The sequence below is a fragment of the Podarcis gaigeae genome (genome assembly GCF_964106915.1).
Source record: "Podarcis gaigeae genome assembly, chromosome: 13".
In the NCBI taxonomy this organism is placed as follows: domain Eukaryota; kingdom Metazoa; phylum Chordata; class Lepidosauria; order Squamata; family Lacertidae; genus Podarcis; species Podarcis gaigeae.
Window position 1 is genome coordinate 39,138,650 of NC_139689.1, and position 16,773 is coordinate 39,155,422.

Genomic DNA, 16,773 nt, shown 5'->3' on the forward strand with positions numbered 1-16,773 from the left:
CCCCCTCCCGCCCCAGTTCTCCGCCACCGTCTTCTCTCCCTCGCTGCGCCTTGACCACCATCACCCTTTTTACGCACGCTCTCTCTTTCTCTCTTTTGCTCGCTCCATCGCTTTCGCTCCTTCCCTAAGTCGCTCCCCGCGTTACCCTCCTTTTCTCTCTCCCCCCCCCGGTCTCACTCGCTCTCCCCTCCCCCTCCCCGCTTCCTCCCCCCACCCCTCCTTCCCACTATTAGTATTCCACTCGCGTCCCTGCTCCTCGCAGGAGCGCTTTTGCTGCAGCGCTCCCGACGCCGTTGGTTGGCTGGCTGGCTGGTTGGGTCGGCTTCTTCCTTGGCAGCCGGGTCGGGTCGGAGCCAGGACGAGGGGTTGGGGTGTGCTCGCTCGCTTGCTCGCTTTGCGTGTGGGTCTTCGCTTGCTGCCGCTCCATCTTCGCCCCCTCCCCAAGGCCTTGGCGGGGCTCCCGTTGGGTCTGGTCCGGGATCTGTATGGAGCCCAAACATTAAGGGGACCGGGGGAGAGCCTGCAGCCTCCCCCCGCGCGCCTTTGCCCCCCCAACTGGGCACGCGGAGGAGAGAGAACAACCAGCTGCGCCAACGTTGCCGGAGAAAAGCGCGCAGGGGATGCTGTCTCCACGACGACCCCCACTTTGGTGAGTGTGTGGGTAAAGGGGTGATGAGGATGGCTGGGTGGTGGTGGGGTTTTTGGGTGGTGGGGTGGGGTGGGAATATGCAGCCCGAATGAAAGGGCGCTCTCATCTATCGAAGGATGGGAAAAAGCTAGATTGGGGCAGGGATTCATTGCGGTTCATACACGATATGGAAGGAGGAAGGGGCGCGCAAATGATTCTTAGGAGGAGTAAGGGGTGAGATTGGGACAGTGATTCAGTGCGGGGGGGGTAGGTGGGACTGATAGGACAGGAGCAAAGGTAAGGGGGATGATGGATGGAAGTTGCTATGGAAACGGCACCATCTTAACCCCCCCCCCCGCCGCCAGAAAGATGCTGCTTTGCTACCTCCCCCCCCATTGGCCTGGTAGCCTAGCCCTCCTCCCACTGTACCCTGCTCTCCCAGGTCCAGCTAGCCCCCATTTAATCTAATGTTGTTGTCGCCAAAAATATGTCTCGCAAGCTTTCACTTACTATGTCCTCTAAAGAGCCCCCCTCTCAGGTTTAGCCCCCTCCCCTTCATTGCCTGCTCCCATAGCAACACACTTTGCTTTCCCCTCAAGCTGTGCTTATTACTCAGGCCCGATGCCACACCTCCACAATGGGCAGGGTGTGTGTGTGTGTTGTGTGTGTTCCTCTGCTGATGAGCCCCACATACAGTATCCCCATCCAGGCCTGGTTCCAATAAATGCGTCTTTCCGCTCTTTCCTCCATTACCTCAGGCCTCCCCACAGTCACGTTCCCTCTCACCTTATCCTCTGGCTTTCTCTGGAATTTCCTCCCTACTGTCAATAGACCCAACTCCTTTCTTTTCTCTCCTTGAAGCACTGCCCCCCCCATATTCAGGGCCAAACCCCTCTTCACTTATGTGTCACAGTGGACTACTTGAAAATCATTCCTGGTCCTCCCCCCCCCCTAAACTTACCCTTGCCCAAGATTCACAAGACCCACAGATTCCCACAAGAATATTCTGTGCCAACATATTCCTAATAACCTGCCATCCCACCTTGACAGAGTAGGCCTTTCCCAATCCTGCCATGAGGTTTAAGCATCTTGAACCCATGACCTCACCCACATAGTGAGTATATACCCCAAATGAGGCCTACCTGCTTCCCTGTTCCGGGGGGGGGGGCTGAGCTCCCCTTCTTATAACACTACAGTACCTGATTTCCCTGCACTGTTGGGTTTAACACCTGCTGAGTTTCCTCCTCCTCTCCATTGATGACCCTTAAATACTTCTTTTGCATAACTCTTATCATGCCAGTCTGAGCTATTTGGTTCCCCTCCCATCTCGGTCCCCACTGGCTTCTGTGCCCACCCCACCTCATGCATTTATCTGGGTGCAAATTATTTCAAGGATCCCAAACCCCTCTCCCCGGAGGGCGCTGTCAACACCCCTCTGTACCCCAATGGAAGGGAGCATATTGGCTTGTAAGCCCAGCTACCCCCATTCCTTCATTTGTGCTTCTTCCTCTTCCTGCTTCCAGGAGTGCAAGTGGGCTTTCTCCTTCTCTTGTCCAGGGGGGTGGGATTCAGACCCAAGAAAAAAATGTAGGCTTTCCCCCTCGCACTCAACCATGTTACGTCAAATTGTGGCTCCTCGTGTCCATCCGTTCAGCATTAAGCACTCAGGCCACGAGGCAAGTCAAACAGACATGTGGCAAAAAATAATAATCTGTTGTGCCGTAGTCTCTTTAGTGGCAGCTGTCCGGTGCAATCTTTTGATTAAAGCAATGTTTAAAGCAAGTTAATTTTCCAGACGTTTCTGTTGTTTTCTGTTCATCGAAGGAGCGAAAGATAAAAAATACGAAAGAGTAAATACTGAGCCTCTCCGATCGTGATGATGTAGGCCCTTCTCCTTTTAAAATAACTAGGTTCTGTGGGCCTGCCTCAGCCCCCTTGAAATCTACCCCTGCTCCCACCCCATCAGCAAACCCTACGATTCTGTTCCTATACCCTACAATCTACAATCCGGTCCCTGCTAGTCCTAGCCTTCTTGGGTTGCATTCCCACATTGTACCAATCCACCTTTCGTCTTAAACTATTTAAGCTTGCTGAGACATGGTGTTGTTGTATGGGTGGCCAACCTCACCCTCCACAGTGAAACCTCTGTCTTATGAACAGCAGGTGAGGAAGGTCACCTGTGCTACTTCAAAGTGCAGGTAGGAGCTGAATGCTCCTCCATACTGAAAATAATAATAATAAACCCAAGTTCTTCCATATGTAAAATTAATGGAGAAAGCTAGGCCTGAACCCTTCACCCTGACACCATAGTTTTCTATATGAAGGGACTTACTGATTTGTATGGAGGAGTACCCAGTTACATGGACCTGTACCAGCAGTCTGAAGTGGTACAGTCAAGACACAGGTTTACCTCCATGTTTGTGGGAACTAGGCCTACGTGTCTAGAAGCCTCAGAACAAGCTGTTTGTTGTCATGGTTACCTTACAGACTGCGAGTGGGATATTGGTGCAAGGGAATTTGAGGGGACTGGAAATAGTAGAATTGCAAACCGATGCCATAAAATTGCGGGTGGGGGAGCCTCTGTAGGGGTTTTAAGGTTGCTGTAGATGCTTGGACTGAGGAGTGGATATGGAGGAGCTGTTCTGGTTTGTGAGGAGCTGCGGGTGCCAGGATTTGAGGGGTTCATTTGGGGGAAGCGTCACACCCTCTGAGTCTTTCTGGCAGCGCAATGCTCCTTTGATGCCTCCCTTTTCTCTTCTGTGCTCAGTTAGCATGTTGGCGTTGTCCCCGCAAACAAATAACCCGGAAGATGTGGAGGGTTAATTGAAGTGTGGACTCTGAGATTGGTTTTGAGTGATGGCAGTACCAATGAGATAACAGATTAGAGGATCCTACAGGTGTAGGTAAGAATGAAGCCGCCAAAGTGGAATCCCATAATAGATTGCTTGGGGATGGCTATGTTTTGCAAGCATGGGGTGCGGTGAAATTTTGTATGTGCTGCTGTGTGAGTTGACTGTGAAAGAGGTTAACACAAGGGACATTTCGGGAAATAAAAACACGAGAAGCAAGCTAGGGCTTAATTAGGCAGGTGTTGTATCTTACGCGGTACAGTCTGATGTGACTGGCAGGTCTTCCATACTCCTGTTCTCTGGGATTTTCGGGGGGTCGGGGATGGGGAAAAGAGGGTCATGATGGCACGCGGCGACTCTCCTTCCTCTTCGGCAGAAGGGAACAGGGAGCTCCGTGGTTGTGCCTTTGTGCATGTGGCAAATATGGCAATGGAAGATCAAGGAAGCCGTTTGGCAGAGGTCACATTTGAGAGGGATGCCGGTGTGGTGCATTTGTGTGGAGCGAACATCAGTTGCTGCTGAAGATAGGTGGGGAAAGAGGCCTAGGCAGATGTTGCTTTCGCTCCTTAATTTCCGGTAAGTTCATTGTTGACAGGAGAATGTTGGGGACAGGCAGTTGGGGAGGTATCATGAAGCTTTGGGGATTAATCTGTAGTGCAAACAGCTGACTTGTTAACTGCGAATTTATACCATGAGCTTAGGCCTGTACTTGTAAATTTAATTACATCCCTCAGCTTTGGGGTGTGTGAGCGCGCGAGTGCGTATAATATATATTCAGAGTAAGAATTATATACATATATAAACTCTACATGGCTACAGCTGCCAGAAAAGGTGGCCAAGAAGCTCTGATAGAAACAGTTACCATGGCAATGGGAAGGAGGAGAATGGGGATGGAAGGAAAAGGAATAAGAACCCATTTAGTTTCTGCCCCAGAAGTGTGCTGCCTTCCCTGCCCACCCCCCTCCCAAAATTCTGCTCTGATGTACAAAACAGTTTGCGTTAGTCTCCGTGGTGGGACTAGGGGGAGAGGGAGGGCGATGTGAATTTCCTTCTTGTAGAAGGTGTGGGGAGGAAACGATCTGCCGCTGCGTGAGTGTGTGCGAAAAGGACGGAAGTGGAAGGAACCATGTTGTATTTATTCGGTGCAGAAACAGGGAGAAAGTGTGGTGTGTTAAGCAGCGGCAGCCGTATAGAAATGCAGGAAGGAGCCTTGCGGTAGCATCTCCTCCAACCTTTCTCCAATGAAAAAATAGGGACGTCCCGTTCCATGATAATAATTTTATTATTTCTACCCCCGCCATCTGACTGGGTTGCCCCAGACACCCTGGGTAGCTTCCACCATATATAGAAACACAATAAAGCATCAAACATTTTTTTAAAAGCTTCCCCATACAGGGCTTCCTCTAGATGTCTTCTAAAGGTTGCATAGTTACTTATCTCTTTGGCTTGGGGGGGATGCATAACCCTCCAGCATTTCTCCTATGTAAATAGGGACACCCGAAGAAAAATGGGACATTCCGGGATCAAATCGGAAACTGGGATGGCTTCTGTAAATCTGGGACTGTCCCTGGAAAACGGGGACACTTGGAGGGTCTGTGGTAGGTCAGGCCACATGTCCATCAGGGGCAGGACTGCCCACATTGATTGACAGCCACTCTCTAAGGCAGAGGCTGTTTCCCATCATCTGCTCCCTGATCCTCTTTAACTGGAAATGGCAGAGAGTGATTCTGGGATCTTCAGAATGCCAAGTTTTTGCTCTCTTATCACTAAGCTGGAGCCCCTTCTCCAAGAGATGTGCCTTGTAGTAGACTGAGGATTTGGAATCTAGCCACCCACCTGCAGTTACTGAGACTCCTAGCTAGGCAAATCTCCCCTTAGGGAATGTGGGAAGCTATCTGTGGCTACTAACCCCGATGGCTTTCTGCTTCCACTGCCAGAGGCTATTATCCTTCTGACTCCAGTTGCTGGACGCTGCAGGAAGGAAGACTGCTGGTGTGTTTTGGGGCTTTGTTTGGAGCTTTCCGCAGGCACCTAGCTGCCCAATGTGAGAACAGGATGATGGACTGCACCACAATTTTATCCCTGGAAAATAGGGACCACTTGGAGGGTCTGGAAAAAAGGGACAGGCTGGGAGCACCCATGTGATCTGTCAGCGTAACCTGCCTCTCAGGGTTATTGTAAGGATGAAGTGAAGGAGGTTAGAACACCATACTTGCGCTCCTTGCAGGAGGATATATGCAATGTCCTAAAAAGCCAAACAAACAGTGACTTTTACAACAGCCTAGCAGGTGAAAATATAAGAGGGAGGGCTGGGTTGGGCTATATTTCTGGAAGCAGTTGGAAAAGCCTGTCCTGCTTTATTTCTGCATGCCAGGCTGCTGTGATGGTCAGGGGTCTGGAAATCAAGCCTTATGAGGAGCGGTTGAAGGAGCTGCGTAGGTTTAGCCTGGAAAAGAGGAGACTGGTAGCCATCTTCCAATATCCCCAGGGCTGCTCTGGAGGGTAGGACTCGAACCCATGGCTTCAAGTTACAAGAAAGGGCGTTTGGGCTAAACGTACGGGAAAATTTTCTGACAATAAGAGCAGTTTCACAGTGGAGCGGTCTTCCCTTGGGAAGTTGAGGACTCTCCTCCCTGGAGGTTTTTAAGCAGAGGTTGCTTTTTTGAGATTCTTGGTTTGCAAGGGGTTGGACTTGATGGCTCTTAGGGCTCTATGATTCTATGACTAGAGGGACTCCTGGCCTGATCTGCAGGGCTGTTCTTATGTTCTTCTATGTTCTTCCCAGATGTGTGTGTAGCATTTGTGCCATCATGGCAAGGTAGTATTATATCATGGAAACCATTCTGAACTGAAATGATAACGGTTGCTATCAGGGCGCCAGTTGCCTACGAAAGTGACCTGTTTTTTATTCCTTGGACCTTGCAGAACTGGCTCCTGGGAATTGGAAACGTTTCCGCAGGTCTGATTGTTATTCACAGCAAGTCTGCCACTTAAGCAATTTGTAACTGGTTGTCTTCAATGTTAGTCATACTCAGAAGTAGGCCCATTGAAATTAATGGGCGTAGCTAACTGGGGTCATACAGTTCAGTGGGTCTACCTTCCTTGAGCAGAACTTTGTTGGATACAACCCCATAGGAATTTATAATACATTATAAATTATCATCCCTTCCTGCGATGGGGAGCTGTGGATCAACTTTATGGCAAGATCCCCACGTGGAATTTGGGTCCGACTCGGGTCCCTTGATTTTCCTAATGGGTTGGTCATTTTGTAGCACTGGTTTTTTGGGATGTGTGTGTACATGTGCATACATGCATCAGAATCATCATCATCATTATTACTATTATTTTTATTATTTGAGTTTATTTACTGCCCTATAACCAGAGGTCTCAGGCGGTTCACAGAAAAGATCACAACATGTATAATCAGAATAAAAACAACAACCCAATAACCGCCCCCCCGAAAAGAGCCACATTATAAAAGGGTATAGGATGTCCATCAGGTCAACCAAAGGCCTGATTAAAAAGGAAAGTTTTTGCCTGGCACCTAAAGGTGTATAATGAAGGTGCCAGGTGAACTTTCCTGGGGAGAGCATTCCACAGACAGGGAGCCACTGCAGAAAAGGTCTCGTTCTCGTGTTGCCTCCTCTCGAGGAGGAGGCACATGAAGAAGGGCCTTAGAAGATGATCTCAGGGTCCGGGTAGGTTCATATGAGGAGAGGCGGTCCTTGAGGTATTGCAGTCCTGGGCTGTTTAAGGCCTTATAGGTCAAAACCAGCACTTTGAATTGGGCCCAGAAACTAATTGGTAGCCAGTACAGTCGGACCAGGATCGGTGTAATATGCTCAAACCGCCTTGTTACGGTGAGCAACCTGACTGCTGAATTCTTCACTAGCTGATGTTTCTGAACCGTCTTCAGAGGCAGCCCCACGTATAACGCATTGCAGTAATCTAACCTTGAAGTTACCAGAGCATACACAACAGTAGTTAGGCTATCCCTGTCCAGATAGGGGCATAGCTGGGCCACCAGCCGAAGCTGATGGAAGGCACTCCGGGCCACAGAGGCCACCTGAGCCTTGAGCAAGTGCCCTGAAAGAAGCATAGTAAACAGAATGATACCACGTGGCCAGTGAAATACACTCCTTTCCTTCTCAGTGGCCACAAGAGGTCACAGGATTTGCAAGTGGTCGTTGCAATCTATTAAACCAAAAGTAATCAGATCATTAGGATCTGCTTGGATCCTGCACAGTTGCCTTTAGAGAACATCAGGGGCCCCTTCCCTCTCCCCAGAAAATAAATCTAGGAGTTTGCACTTTGTCCCAAGAAATCGAAATACCCTCTCAAGTGGAATAGGAATATGTTGGCTGTAGCTGGGATCCTGAACAATTGCCTTGGCGTGGCAACTTGCTTGGCATTTCGAAAGAGCTCCAGTGGTGAAAGGGGTTAAAGCAGGGTTTCCCAAACTTGGGTCTCCAGCCGTTTTTGGACTACAGTTCCCATCACCCCTGACCACTGGTTCTGCTAGCAAGGGAAGATGGGAGTTGTAGTCCAAGAACAGCTGGAAACCCAAGTTTGGTTAGAGATAGTGAGGTGGGTGGCAGAAGGAAGGGTGGCACACAGCTGTTGAGAAGGGACAGGGCAGAAGATGAATGGGGAAGCTTGTGGACTTCCAGATGTTGATGATGGACTACAGCTCCCATTGTCCCTGACAATTGGCCATGCTGGGCTGGGACTGAATGGAGCTGGCCTCTGTCCAATAACATTCTGGAGGGCCACAGGTTACCCATCCCAGACATAGATTAAAGGACAGGACATCGAATGGCACTAGGGAGCAGGTGGCGCTGTGGGTTAGACCACAAAGCCTAGGACTTGCCGATCAGAAGGTCGGCAGTTTGAATCCCCGCGATGGGGTGAGCTCCCGTTGCTCGGTCCCTACTCCTGCCAACCTAGTAGTTCGAAAGCACATCAAAGTGCAAATAGATAAATAGGTACCACCCAGGCAGGAAGGTAAATGGCGTTTCCGTCACTGCTCTGGTTCGCCAGAAGTGGCTTAGTCATGCTGGCCACATGACTTGGAAGCTGTATGCTGGCTCCCTCGGCCAATAAAGCGAGATGAGCGCCGCAACCCCAGAGTTGGTCACAACTGGACCTAATGGTCAGGGGTCCCTTTACCTTTACCTTTAGGGAAACTGGAGGATATGTATTGGAGAGGGGAACTGAGCTGTGGAGTGGCAGTTTTAGCAGAGACCTGAATTCAGATCCTAGCTCATGCCATGTCATAGACTGCCCTCAAACAAATCCCTCTCTGTCTTGGCCTCTGCTGCTTTTTTTTTTTTTTTTTTTGGTAAAACAAGTGCAACAGCTATCTGGGACGGGGGGCGGGGGGGGGGCGGGGAAGGAACTGGGGGGACAATGCATGCAAAACCTCTTTTGCTTTCTAAAGGAATATGATATTGTTATGTAAATGTATGAGTGGGAATTGATAAATCGGTCACTAGTGGATAAGGGGCATGGGGGGAAAATTTAAAATTAAAAAATTGTAAATTGAATATAAGGAATGAACTGTGAAGTAGAGATAAATGTGTAATATCAAGCAGCAATGGGGGAAAGTAGGGACACATCTAGGATGCATAGCTGTCAAGGTTTCCCTTTTTTTAAGGAAAATTCCCTTATTCCAAATAGGATTCCTCGCAAGAAAAGGGAAAAGTTGACAGCTATGCTAGGATGAAGAGTGGGAAGTCAACTTCTGGGAAAATTTGTATTAAATTTGATGTAATTGAGTATTGATTCTTTAAAAATTTGGAAAACTAATAAATATCATTTGACAAAAAAAGGAACTGGGGGACAATGCCATTTGCAGGTAGTCCTGAATGAAGCATAAAATGGAGTAGAGATTTGGGGGGGGGGGCATAAACAGTGGGGGGGGCCCTGCCTCAGGTTCTACAGGTTGTTGAACATCAGCTGCATATGATAAAAGACAGTAGAGGCAGAAGTAAATTTTGCAGCAGCAGAATCTTTGGGGAAATGTTGGGAGTTTGTGTGTGGAAACATTGATTTTCAGAAACTCAGGTTTGAGGGTCAGGGTCAGTGTTTTGCAGGCTTAAAAATAACAAAGCAATCTAATCCCAGCAGCTTCTGTAGTTCGGATGGTTGCAAATATATGTTTGAATCGGAAGGCGTCAGTTCATATTTGTGCAAGTAGGATGGGGATATTTCTCCTCAAATGTGTTTTGGGTTTCAGAGGATTTGGGTGAGGTAGGTGTATGAGGGTTAAATATGGGGGGGGGGCAGGAAGGGGGAGGAAAGAACTATAATAGAGGAAATGCTGCAGGAAACTGGGTGTGGCATGAGACCAGGAGGAAGCTGCCTTAAATATCTTTGGTCCATTTAGCTGAGCATCATCTGCCCTGAGCATCAGTGGCTTTCCAGGGTTAGACAGGGGACATTCTGATGTTGGGAGAATGAACTTGAGTCCTTCTGCGTGCAGATGATCTACCCCTTAGCTACAGCCTTTCTGGAGAAAAGGATGAGTAAGAAAATGTGTGCGTATGTGTGATGAGAAATGTGAATGGACGTTAGATTGCGAAAAACAAAAGTCGAGATCTTAGGAGGCAAAGTCCCCCCTAGCCAATATTTTCTTAATGAGCCCACCTATGATGAAACCTGACCCCGTGCATATTTACTCAGAAAAATGAGTCCAAATGAGTTTGTTGATCTTTACTCCAAAGGAATTGACAATGCGACCAGGTGTTTAAAAAGGTTATTTATATATGCCACTACTGCGGCCTGTGTTTTGTTAGCCCAAAAATGGAAAACGAGCGAGGTCCCAATCAAAGAAGAATGGCAGCTTAAACTGACGGAATAAACTGCGCAGCTTGCAGACCTAACATATAGAATAAGAGAACAAGCAGAACATGCGTTTAGAGAAGATTGGAAAAGGTTTATTGAATATATGGGAAATTACTGTGTACGGCTGAAAACGCTGGCAGCGTTAAGATAAATTCAACAGTGTAAATAAGTTATGTTGGATATAATAATGGAATACTGAATGGTTTAGTTTCTGTAAAATAAGCGGGGATTTATGATATGTAAAATGAACCATGGAAAGAGAAGTCATTGATATCTTAAGGTTGTAAAAATGAGTATTTTAAATTGTAAAACAGAAAATTTAATAAAAATTATATATATATCTCTTCTTCTTTGGCAATCACTCGTAGCCAAGTAAGATTGTCTTCCATAAACACAGTTTTAACAGTGAGTCCGTAAGTGACTGTGGAGGCCAATTCTGGATCCACATGTCCTTCCACAGTGGGGACTTTAGTTTCCGGGCGGGAGTTGAACACGGTGTGGATTTGCCAAGCGTGCCTTCCTCTTAGCACGTTTCTCCCTTGCGTCCTGAGTTCGAGTGTCTACAAAGCCCATGACACCTTTGGTAAAGGCTGTTCTCTAACTGGAGTGCTCGCAGGAGGCCAGTGTTTCCCAGTTGTCAGTGTTTATACTACATTTTTAAAGATTTGCCTTAAGACAGTCTTTAAACCTCTTTTGTTGACCACCAGCATTACGCTTTCCATTTTTAAGTTCCGAATAGAGTAGTTGTTTTGGAAGACGACCATCAGGCAACCGCACAACATGACCAGATGACCAGTCCAACGAAGTTGATGTTGAAGAATTATTGCTTCAGCACTGGTGATCTTTGCTTCTTCCAGTACAGTGATATTAGTTCGCCTGTCTTCCCAAGTTTTATATATATACACACACACAAGTTTTATATATATACACACACACTTCCCAAGTTTTATACACACACACACACACACACACACACACACACACACACAGTGGTGCCTCGCAAGACGAAAATAATCCGTTCCGCGGGTCTCTTCGTCTAGCTGTTTTTTCGTCTTGCGAAGCAAGCCCATTGATGGCTTAGCGGATTAGCGCTATTAGTGCTATTAGCAGCTTTTAGTGGCTTTTAGTGGCTTATCGTCTTAGCGGTATAAGCAGATAAGCAGCTTAGTGGCTTAGAAAAAAGGGGGGGGGGAGAAAAAAAACAACCTGCAGGAACTTGCAAGACATTTTCGTCTTGCGAAGCAAGCCCATAGGAAATTCGTTTTGCGAAGCACCTCCAAAACGGAAAACCCTTTCGTCTAGCGGGTTTTCCATCTTGCGAGGCATTTGTCTTGCGGGGCACCACTGTATACACAATGAGACCATGGCCTTTGGCCGCAAAGCACATTTTTTGACCTAAAGAATCCTGGGGGACCTTAGTTTGCCCCCCCCAGAACTATAACTCCCAGCACCTTTAACAAACTACACCTCCCAAGGTTCTTTGGCAAGTGGGATGTGCTTTAAATGATTGGGGTGGGTGTGCAGTCATAGTAATTCTAGGCTGAAATGGAGAAAAATAGTAAGCTCGTTTCCATTTACCACGGTTTCTGTACCTGGAAGTAGTCACTCTCAAGGTGATTCTTAGTCTCTCTGCTCGCCTGCGTTTACTGTTTACAAGTCTGGTTTATGGCATCCAGATGGCAGAGAGGAGAGTCGTAGGCCTAGATTAGCGGGGCAGAGAAGGGTAGATCAGAGAGCAGGAATTGGCACCACAGGACTTGTGTAAATGCTGTGGACCTTCATCAGTGTAACTTGGCTCTTAAAAGAAAAGTTTGGATCTTAAGTTTCAGAGTTAACATCTCTGCAGTGTATTTGTACAGTGCAGTCCTAACCATGCCTACTCAGGTGTAAATCCTATTGAATTCAGCTTGGCTCCCCTCCCCTCTTGTAAACTGGGTTAGGATTTTCAGCCTTAGGCTGTTTGACTCTAATTGCCCTTGCAGATTTATTCATGATATAATAAGGAGTGTTATCAGTGAGCTTCCTTCCCCCTCCTTAATTAGCGAGGTTGTGTTGGCATGTGAGTTCTTCCTTCTCATTGTATTTTGAAACGCTATTTCAAAATAAAAGCCCAGGCTAGAAAGGAAACCAAACACAGCCATCATTTGAGGACCAAACTACCGGTAGATAATAGAGATAACTGAAGGCACCTGCTCTTTCTTTAAACTTTTGCAAAACAGGAGGGTGATGGCAGGGGCAAGCTTTGGTGTGTTTGTGTATATAACAAAAAATAAAAAAATAGGTTTTTATACCAATATAAAATTTTAAGTGCACAAGGTTAAAATAAGGCATGAAAAGAATAACAGTTGTTAAGACAGATGTTGGTAATATCGTGTCCTGAGCATGGACAAAATTTGTCCCCCCCCAATATTTATTATTTCACTATAATCCCTCATTTATTTATTATTATTTAGCACCCCCTCCACTCTGTGCCCTGGGCACATACCTAAATCCAGCATTGCTGGTGGTTGGTGGGTAGAGCATGAGACTCTTAAGATCAGGGGCATGGATTCAAGTCGCACTTTGGGCGAAAGTTTCCTGCATTGCAGAGGGTTGGATTAGATGACCCTCCCTGTCCCTTCAAACCCTACAATTCTGTGATCTGGTTTGGGATCATGGGGAGGGGGTAGGACTTTGCCTCCTCTGTGCCATGTTTCTGATGAAAAGCACCCTCCAGCAACTACCGTATTTTTTGCACCATAACACTCACTTTTTTCCTCCTAGAAAGTAAGGGGAAATGTCTGTGCGTGTTATGGAGCGAATGCCTACAGATGGCGGGGGGATCTGCTGCAGTCGTGAGCAGAGGATCCATGGTTCCCCTTCCTTCCCTCCTCCGTGGCTCACTTTGAAACAGCAAAGTGGGAGAAGAGCCACTGAGTGGGGAGGAGAGAGGGACAGAGAGCCTGCTTGCTTTAAAGGAGCAAAGCAGGAGAGGAGAGGAGCCTTCTCCTCTTATACCCCTCTTCTGCATTATTAACAGACCCTTCTCCACCCACCCCACGCGTGTTCCTTGTCCCTTGAGTGCTTTTCCTTCCCTCCCCACTTAAAACGTGGTTACAAAGCACGGATCCACATGGATTCTCAGGATTTTTGCACTGGGTCACCCCAAATTCACCATCAGATCACATAGCATGTCCATGGCTACAGCTTGCACAAAAAAAATCACACACCCACTGTTGCCTGGGGCCGCAGTGGTGCAAAAACGTGGTTACAAAGCATGGATCCACATGGATCCTCAGGATTTTTGCATTGGGCTACCCCAAACTCACCGTCAGGTCACATGTCTGTGGCCACAGCATGAACCACAAAAATCATACATCTGCTGTTTCGTTTAGAATATTTTTTTTCTTGTTTTCCTCCTCTAAAAACTATGTGTGTGTTATGGTCGGGTGCGTGTTACAGAGTGAAAAATACGGTATTTGCTGCATTAGGGAAATCCTATGTTGTCCTTCATATATCCTTGAACTCCCACACCCATCTGCCCCAGCCAGTGTGGCCATTAGTCAAGGATGATAGGAGTTGTAGTCCACCAACACCTTAAGGGTAAGGGGACCTCTGACCGTTAGGTCCAGTCGTGGCCGACTCTGGGGTTGCGGTGCTCATCTCGCTTTACTGGCCGAGGAAGCCGGCGTACAGCTTCCGGGTCATGTGGCCGGCATGACTAAGCCGCTTCTGGCGAACCAGAGCAGTGCACGGAAATGCCGTTTACCTTCCCGCTGGAGCGGTACCTATTTATCTACTTGCACTTTGACGTGCTTTCGAACTGCTAGGTTGGCAGGAGCAGGGACCGAGCAACGGGAGCTCACCCCGTTGTGAGGATTCGAACCACCGACCTTCTGATTGGCAAGTCCTAGGCTCTGTGGTTTAACCCACAGCGCCACCCCAGTCCCCCACCAACACCTTACACCGTGTCAAACTGTTTGTCTTTCAAGTCCTGCAGGCAGCGGCTCTCTAGGTTGAGACCTTCCCCCTCACTTGCTACTGGATCCTAGAAAAAAGACCCTGGAGATGCCAGGGTTTGATCCTGACATCTTTTGCATGCGAATTACTGAGTTCTGTCCCTTTCCCTCGCTCCATGGTGAAGAGCTGATCTGAATTTCTGTTCAAAAATGCCAATTGCAATTTTGTGTGCCTCCACTTTTCTAAAGTTTCCCGGACATGTTTTTTATTGTTGCTTTGCGGGGCCGCTGCTTGTGCTGGATCTGTCCTGCAGTGGCCAATAATATACCCCTGGGAAGCAAAGCAGGTGGGGCATGACAGCCATGGCCTTGGCCGAACCCACTCACCCACTCATGAAGGCTCCTCTTAGCTCTGTTGCACAGAAGATGGAACAAATCTCCATCTGCAGGAACCAAGTGGATGGGCTCAGATGGCAAGAAAGGGGATTGCGAGACCGTTAGAAAGGTTGGGACCTTTAAGGTACCTTCCAAGCCTGTGATTCCAGTAACCTGTTTCTGTGGATCCGTCTAATCCTTTCTTTCTTTTAAAAGCCATCTAAGCTAGCCATCATCTGAAGGCACGATTCCATAAATCAGTTATTCAGCATGTGTGACAAAAGAGCTTTTTTTTTTTTTGCCAGTCCTGAATCTTCCACCACTCAAACTTCAGTTTGTGACCTGGAGTTCAAGTGTCACAAGAGAGGGGAACCAATTTACTCCGATCCACGCTCCTACAATTTGTGCTGCCAGTGAAGAAATCCAGAGAGGCGTACCACAGCGAGGCTGACACGATTAGGGCCCCGGCAAGAAAGCTCTCTTTTCCTGGGTGCACGTGGATGGGTTGTGTGATGCGGATTGGCGAGCCTCTGTCTCCCAGTGTGGAATGAGAACTAGGTCTCTCACACCCTCCCGGGGCAGGAGAAATCTCTCTGCGTCCCAGGGTGCAAGTTATGGTGCTGATACCTGGCAGTGGTGCTGTTGTAAACAAAAATCTGCCCCTTTTCCCTTATGGGGTATCCAAGAGCCCATATAGAGTCCTTACATAGGTTCCCTATTGGTAGGAGAAAATAACAGAGGCCAACCAGAGAATATTGAGAAGCAAAGCAGCTAGTAAGCCTGATCTTTATTGATCTGTTGCAACAGGGTCCTCGCTCACCACACGGAGGAGGGAGGAGGAACCCAGCATAATGGTGTGCAAGTCGTTATATAGACTTTTGAAATTGCCCAGAAACACCATACATACTGTTATGTACTGAAGTTCCCACCCTGGGCCAGCAGGGGGATACTGTAGATAGTTTTCACTCAGGTCCACATATGCAAATAAGGGATTGAAAGTGACGTTCAGTGATTGGATAGTTACAGAAAGTGGTTACTGTTGCGTTCTAGTGGAGCTCTATATAAGCAGGCTGGCTGAACCCTTCAGTTCAGTTCTGTTCTGGCCTGTGAATAAACAAGAGCTGTTTGAAGAATTGCTGTGTCGTCTGATATGTTCACCCACAACTTAACACGTACATCACAGAAGGGGTGTAGCTCAAGACCACCTTCCCAGATACATCATACCAACATCACAGAAAGGGCGGTCTACAGTAGAAATCTGAGTGACATGCTTATCTGTGTATCTGAAGAAGTGTGCATGCACACGAAAGCTCATACCAAGAACTAACTTAGTTGGTCTTTAAGGTGCTACTGGAAGGAATTTTTTTTTATTTTGTTTTGCTTATCTTGTCTGACAGGTTACCTGTTTAATGGTCACTTGATTGGATTGCCTGGGGAGCCTGGCCAGTGTTTTGTAATGATAAATACTTAGTTTCTGAGTCCAGGTCACAGGCTCACCCTATTCAAACACAGACATACCCTTAAGACAGGATTTGTGAAGGAAAAGACAATGGGGAGGCTTTTCCATTTTCCTTTGACCTTACAGAGAAAACATTTTGTCAGTTTGGGACAGTTTGGGAATCAAAAATGGTTTCTGGTCTGTCTTCCTGTGCTGATCTATGCACGTGCTTGGTTGGTACATTTATTATATATCTAATACCTTAAAATTCTTATCACAGTGCTGTCAGGACAGGATACTGGGGCATAAGCCCAGGGCTGTAATCTGTTAGGGTACTGAGGGTGGTTAGGAGACCCCTTGATGAACTACAGTTCCCGGCACCCTTAAGAAGTGAAAGTTCCCAGGACTGTGTGGGGTGCAGTAGCCATGACTGTCGGTGGTGTAAAAGCGCCTTGTGTTTTTAACGTTTTCAATATTTGATGTTTCCTTGTGTTTTTAACATTTTTCTTGGGAGCTGCCCAAAGTGGCTGGGGCAACTGATTTAATTACACTTAATGAAATGATTACCGTCAGTGCTGTTTTTCTGGAAAAAAAGAGGTGCCAGAACTCACTATGTGAACGGCTCCCTTGTTTTCTTATAATGGCAATGGCGCCCACCTGAGAGGTGCCTGAGTTCCGGCTGGAAAAAAGCCCTGTGTC

General features: G+C 47.5%; 1 protein-coding gene across 2 annotated transcripts in view; it reads left to right on the forward strand.

Annotated features, from left to right (window-relative positions):
• Nucleotides 1-236: 236 nt before the first annotated feature.
• Nucleotides 237-16,773, forward strand: part of LRRC4B (leucine rich repeat containing 4B) — a 158,708-nt gene continuing 142,171 nt past the window's right edge. Inside the window, exon 1 of one of the 2 annotated variants that reach the window (XM_083709395.1) lies at nt 237-649. The gene's annotated coding sequence lies outside the window, so the exon portion shown is untranslated. Of the gene's footprint in view, nt 650-3,868; nt 4,054-16,773 lie in introns of those variants that run through there. The other variant, XM_083709397.1, reaches the window with a different exon arrangement.